Below are 6,815 nucleotides of genomic sequence, written 5' to 3' on the forward strand. Positions count from 1 at the left end.
GCTGATAAACCTAACAAACCTCACAATGCCACAAACCGGCAAGCGGCCAGCCCCTCCCTTGCGTGTGCTGTGGACATACTTACTACTTTCTGGGAGTGCTTGACTAAAAATGTGCTTGGTATTAAGCACACAGGGGCCCGACGATCAACTCGCACAACACTGGTCTCTACTGTCGTCCCGCCCGTGGAGGTTTTAGCCGGTAAGAATCCGGCACTACCTTCTGCCCACTTAGCCTAGGGTGGTAAGGTGTCTATGAAGATTTCCTCCACGTAAAAAAAAAAAAAAAAAAAAAATTTTTTTTGTAGTATGAAAGGAGAGACGTTTAACACTCCCCTAGACAAAGGTGGAACACATATATAAATGGTAAGACACTGTCGCCTTTCGGCGGCACTTACCATTTTTTCTCACTGGCGAATAATCATTATCAAACTTTTTTTGTGACAAAAGATCTTTACATCCTTTTGAGCATTGGATTTCGAACAATATATTAGACGCGAATCTAGATGTTTGATCCATTGACATCATGTAATCAAAAACGAAATAGATAAAAAATTTGATATGCAACTGACAAAATTTACACTATTAATTACCAAATTCCAAACTTGAACAATATAATCACAGGCAAAACTTGGATACATACTGGTTGTTAGAAAGTGGTGCCTACTGACATTCTGGATCAACTTCAGTAAACATATTTCTTTGAATTTCTTCGAAAGTTTCTATTCGTAAATTGGTTAGTTAATTATTTTGTTTTATTTTATTTATATTATCATATATTACTTTATTTCCTTTTATTTTATTTTATGTTTTTTTATCTCATTTATTTATTTTATTTCATCAACATAATTTTCGTATGCCCCAAGAAAGCATAAAATAATCAATGCAGATATTGTAATTAAATATAAGAAATTATACTCTGCGAGTACTCTAATTTTAAAGCCATTGGATTGGATTCATTATAACTAATATTTTATTGATCCGCGGCATTTCAGTCAATATCACGCGATTATGTTATTATTATTATTATATTATATTATTATATAGTTATTATTAAATTAAAACTGTTTTGTGAATACACGCTAAAAAAAGTACACGTTATACAGTTGTTTGTCGAAATCGTTACAAAGTCACGTAGTATCTAAACACCCAACGCAATACTTAAAACTCGTTCGTTTTAAATATAAATTCCTAAATTCCTAATCAGTTTGGATCATTTATCAATTTTATCTTACTCATAATTATTTCTATCTTATTTAAAAAGAAAGAGAAACTATAATATAAGATTATTAAAAAATATGCTGTATAATTTCACGATATATTCTGCATCAAACAACTACATGTTTTTAGATATAAATTCCTAAATGAATATATTAAATTTGACTAATATAAATGATAATACGGATTCTTGTAAACCAAAAACAATTGTATGGCGTACGCAAATGAATATATATAATGTTTTTAAAGTAGCAATGGTGAAAGAAGCTATAACCGAAGTTTTCGAGAAATTTTTTAAGAGAAGAGCAGAATACCAAGTCGATGAACGTAAAAATGAGAGAAATTAAAAAATGCTTTGCTCAATTAATAAAATGCAAAATTTAAATAATAAAGTAAATGTTTAGTATAATATGAAGTTACAAATATCGTTCAGCTTTTCATTTCCTATTTAATTGAAAATTTAATGAAAGATTACATTCGTTAAGAATGTTTTCCAGAAGCAAAAGATTTAGTTACGAATAATATGTTTTCAGTTCCAATGTAGACAATTTTATTATAAAAAGGAGAAAGTCGAAAATGTATAAAAAGTCCCCTTACTACTGTAATTACAAAAATGTTCACAAGAAACCAAGAAACAATTTGAAAAGAAAAGAGATAGCAAATTTTTTAAAGACTATATCTAATCTTTTTTCCAAGCATAAGGGAAAAATCAATAAAGATAAAGATATTAATTTATACTATAAAAGCAGTGCATACATACACACGGTAAATAGAATATAATAAAACTTCAAATAAATAGAATCAATAACTTTTCTATTTTGTTTATCGCATTTTGTATATTAGCGACTAATTATATATATAATAATCATAATATGTAATATAATATAATAAATAAAATATATAATAATCTAATTATATATATAATGGCATGATGAAACAGTCCGTTTTTTTAAACGCATATAACCCTCTCCGTTTCTTAAAATTCATGAAAAATGTTCAATATCTCAGCCTCATTTATTTAAATATCGTTCGTCTCCGTAAATGCACAAAAACATGTAGGTACTTTACTCTAAATTATCATCATGCAATAACCTAGTATTTAATGAAACAGAAATATGCAAGTTTCTTATCCCTCGAAATCTAACAGTTCTCATAAAGCAGAAATAACTTCGAATTAGAAAACAAAATGACAAGGCAGGTAACGTTTGACAAGCAAAAAATAAGCAGCGCTTTGAACCACATTATCAAGTGTTTGACACGTGGAAATGATATCACGGCAAATAAACATCGGTAATTCTTCGTAAAACTAATCTATCTGTCGTATTGTATCCATGGAACAAGCAAAACGATTTCTCGCGCTTCGCAAAGTTCAAACATCATTGGACGAAACGCGATTACGAATTTACACCGACGCGAGTTCGATCTGAATTAAGCTTATAAGCGTGGAATGTACGCACTTCTAGCAAAATTCACTGGATGTTAACCTATCAACATCTGGGGCACAGCTTCAGTCGATGGGTGATCTTTCACGGCAATGTTTCATGTATATCCAAATTCAGTAACTGATATAATATAAGAGTTAACAACCACCAAAATCCAAACAAGGAAAATTAATTAGTTAAGCAAAATATGTTATACTTTACATAATGTATAAAGTTCAAACCTAATTATCTTGGAAAATGATGCCTCAAACGAAAAAATATTATCTTATATTGTCCATTCTTTTTTCCATGTCAGTGCAAGTACAAATTGCATTACATACACATAGATCTTGATTCTTATCATCATACTCTATCCTGCAAAATATTCACTAAAACTTACAAAATCTTTATAATCAATATCATCTAATTACATCCGTTTACCAATTGCATTATTAATTATACCATATTCTGTGCAATAACTTTATACTAGGTATCCTTCCTAGGTAGGTACTAGGATCAGACTCGCAGGCTAAAAAGACAACACCCTCTAGATTGAAGCAATAGATTCATCTAGAATCAAACATACTATAAACTCTTGTAATCCAAGTTACAGTACCACGCCAAAATAATTTATTTATAATTCTCAATGAGAATTGATTGTAAAAAGTCTACCAAATAAAAAAAAAGAAAAAGAAATGTTTCATGGGAATCACAAACATTCCAAACGAACGTGTAACGAAGAAATATTACGCGCGACGATGTATGCGCGCGGCATTGATAAACTATACTGGCAACTAGATTGGAGAAAAAACACGTTGAAACAAATGTACGAACCTTGTTCCGATAAGTGCTGGGCAGGCAAGCCCATTGCGCGTAGCTCATATGAACCATCGCTCAAGAATTTCTTGTTATCTCGTGAAATCTTTCCTCGTTGTACGTATCCCTTGAACTTGCACTCACATCAACACACCATTATACACTGTTCAGTCAATTTAGAGTTAATCGACACTGGAGTTATAGAGTGAAAGATGAAACGAAAAATAGTTTAAACACGAGATTTAGGAAGAATTTAACCATACATAAAAAATTAGTTTAATAATAATAAAGTGAAAAATAAAAATAGTTTAGAACCAATGGGAAATTACAATGAAACGTAAACTGCTGGACAGTTGCGCGTCAATTTTCTATTTAACTGTCAGAGTGTGATTTTAACGCTTACTCTGTATAACTTTCTCCGCGAGAATGCCGATTTCCGTGAAATAAAAATATATTGCGATAACTGAATATTACTCGATTAAATCCTCGTATCGCGGTATTTATCACGAGAAACGAACGCGCGAATAATCAGTTTGAAGTGACGCCGCCTTGCAACACGATAATGAACTAACCAGGATGAATAGGATATCGTCGATTATAAGCGCACTATTCGCTATACGACTAACATTCAGTCGCGAGATTATGATAGAAAATTATGTTAACGAGTATTTTGAGGGGTTTTCTTGATCACACGAGTGAGAAAACACGTGCACGTTTCAAAGCGTTACTATTGCTACTCAGCGCGCGAAGGATACGCTCGGTGATTGTACTGGAGAGTCAGCAACTGCTGCCACTGGCCCAACTCAGGGAACCTCGACAACTGCTCGTTACGCGCAGTCGAAGCATACGGGACCCTCAGGCCCGTACGAACAAGCCAACGAAAATTTCGAGATACGAAGACCGAAATTTCGATCGCTCCATTCTTTCTAGTATTTAGGTATATTTTTCACTGTTTGATACGTCTGAAAGATGTTTTGAAATATATCGTACGAGATTTGTTTATGGAGTTTAAATAAATGTTTAAATAAATAAGTAGAAAATTGCTCACCACGTCAAATCCTAGAACGAATACTATATTTCGAATATTTTATATATTTTCGCATACTATGTGTATTCTGTGCATTTTGCCTTTTTCCTTATAAATGTATAAAAATTTGCATTCTAAAGATAATAAAATGAAGTACAATAAATTATAGCCAATTGGGATTGTATCAATACACTGTATTAATGCATGCTTATTTGCAAACAATTTCAATAAAAATATTGTTTTTCTTCATAAAGCTTTGTCATGTTTTCGAACCTTCTTTGTAATTAATTTATGTAATTGAATCTTTATTGACTTATAATCTATTTTTAAATGTAATTCAATAGCCTCTTTCTGTTCTCGTGTTTTGACATTGTACAGTGGTGTGAATAATTATAAATTCAACGCCACTTTTTGATTTTTCACGATATTCAAAGAAAAATTGACAAAATCGGTTATATAATAACATTTTATAATGAAAGACAAAACGGAAGATATAACAAACAAAAATTGTATTCTTTCGAAGTCTGGAAAAAATTAAATTTTCTCCTGAAATTATATCTCGTTCTGGGAAATTATATTGTATGAAAAAATATAAACTCAGTGTCAATTTTGTTATGTTTTCGTTCAATATTTAATGGATTTCTCTCTTTTTTAATTAATTCTATTAATCTATTAAATATACACTATCCACTACCTTATTTGAAGTTTCATTTTGAATATCCGTCCACGCAAATTTTATTCCTTTTTTTAATTCAACGATGTTTTCTGTAATTATTTATACAGTGTTAAAATAACAAATTACTTTTAAATGCTTAAAATTAGAAATTCTACTTGACGATTGAATATATTTGATTAAATATCTTGCGCAACTAATAGCCTTCCACACGCAGAATGATGAGTATGGTATTTCAGAAAATTTAGAATAAAACATGTATGTGATAGTGTAAAGATATTTTAAGGTATATCACAATACTTCATCACAGATAGTTGATAATTTTACATAAATTAGATGAAAATAAGTACCTCAAGATCATTGTATTTATTAAAATTTATTTTGATTTCCTCCGACTTTTATTTAATTCCTAACAAATCGTACTATATTATATTTGAATATTTTTCCATATTTCCATAAAGCAAAATGCAAATTAATACGAAATAAATGAGAAGTAGGATTTTTATGTTTTAAATTTCCGACTCAATATGCGATCTGTATTTTCATTATTTCAAATATGTAATTCATTTGTGTAATTCACACAAATTCAACATTTTAATTTCTTTAATAATCTGTTACGCTGTTTTTCGAACCTTGGAAAATTTCTCTATTAAATTTATTTTTACGACGTTATTTAACCTTTCAGAAATATTTTCAACAATGTTTTAAAAATGTTTCAACTGATTTCATGTAGTTTCATACGATCCTCTTTACATTGGAAGAAATTACATTATTTTATTTATTTTAATTGTCCCGCGCATATGTACACTAACTTCATTTTTAATTTCTTTAAACACAAGTTAAGCAAGCAAATTTTTGTGATACGTTCGTAAGGTTTTTAACCATAAAGTACCGGATACATAATGTGGTCTTGTAAAATGGCCCCAATATGCGCTGATCGTACCCAGGATGCATCTGACTATCCAATTTCTTTAAACATGACACTTAAATATAAAGCACAGGACACACATTTGGTATATGTAAATATTACTCAAATAACATAATATGTTTGCAAAAACTGTCTCACTCAGAACAAAATATTACAATACTTGTAAAACATAGAACTTCATTTTCTTTTCAAACTTTCAAACCAAATTAGAAATCTTTAACGATAAGGCTAATTTTACACCTAAACTTTCATCTTTATTATAAACTCTATGTACATGTAAAGAATTTGAATAATCCTAAATCATCAGACTAGTAAATAGCAATACAACAACTATTCATATTATACGAATATGTAGTTACCATTATTATTTTCGACGCCAGAAAAGAGCAAGGATAATTCAGCTAGTATTCTTATTATCACGTTTTGATTGTAAGTTTATTGAAATTATTGATCAGAATAATTTCTCAAATAAATAAACTCACAAATACATAATTATTGTTTATAAAAGATTTAAGAGAACTATTATTTGTAGATTTCTCAATAAATTTTTAAGACACGAAGGAATGAAAATACGAGGAATAAGTTACAAAGATAATTTTCATGTAGTTTAATAACAATAAATGTTCAATCTTGTAAAGCAAAGTTAAAATTCTGTACGACTGGACAAATGACAGCTTCAAAAAACTGTACCTCCTGTACTGTACTTCCGTCCAATTATCTATCTAAATCAACAAA

The 6,815-nt window shown here is 30.0% G+C and overlaps 1 protein-coding gene and 1 non-coding gene across 2 annotated transcripts in view; one reads left to right on the forward strand and one right to left on the reverse strand.

Moving 5' to 3' along the window:
• Nucleotides 1-6,815, reverse strand: part of CAP (Cbl-associated protein) — a 413,875-nt gene that overhangs the window by 336,235 nt on the left and 70,825 nt on the right. The gene's annotated exons all lie outside the window — the stretch shown is intronic.
• On the forward strand, nt 300-405 carry LOC138189188 (U6atac minor spliceosomal RNA). Its single transcript, XR_011175952.1, has one exon. It is a non-coding gene; the product is annotated as a U6atac minor spliceosomal RNA (small nuclear RNA).

The sequence above is a fragment of the Bombus flavifrons genome, chromosome 18 (assembly GCF_040668555.2).
Source record: "Bombus flavifrons isolate JBK064 chromosome 18, iyBomFlav1_principal, whole genome shotgun sequence".
Taxonomy (NCBI): domain Eukaryota; kingdom Metazoa; phylum Arthropoda; class Insecta; order Hymenoptera; family Apidae; genus Bombus; species Bombus flavifrons.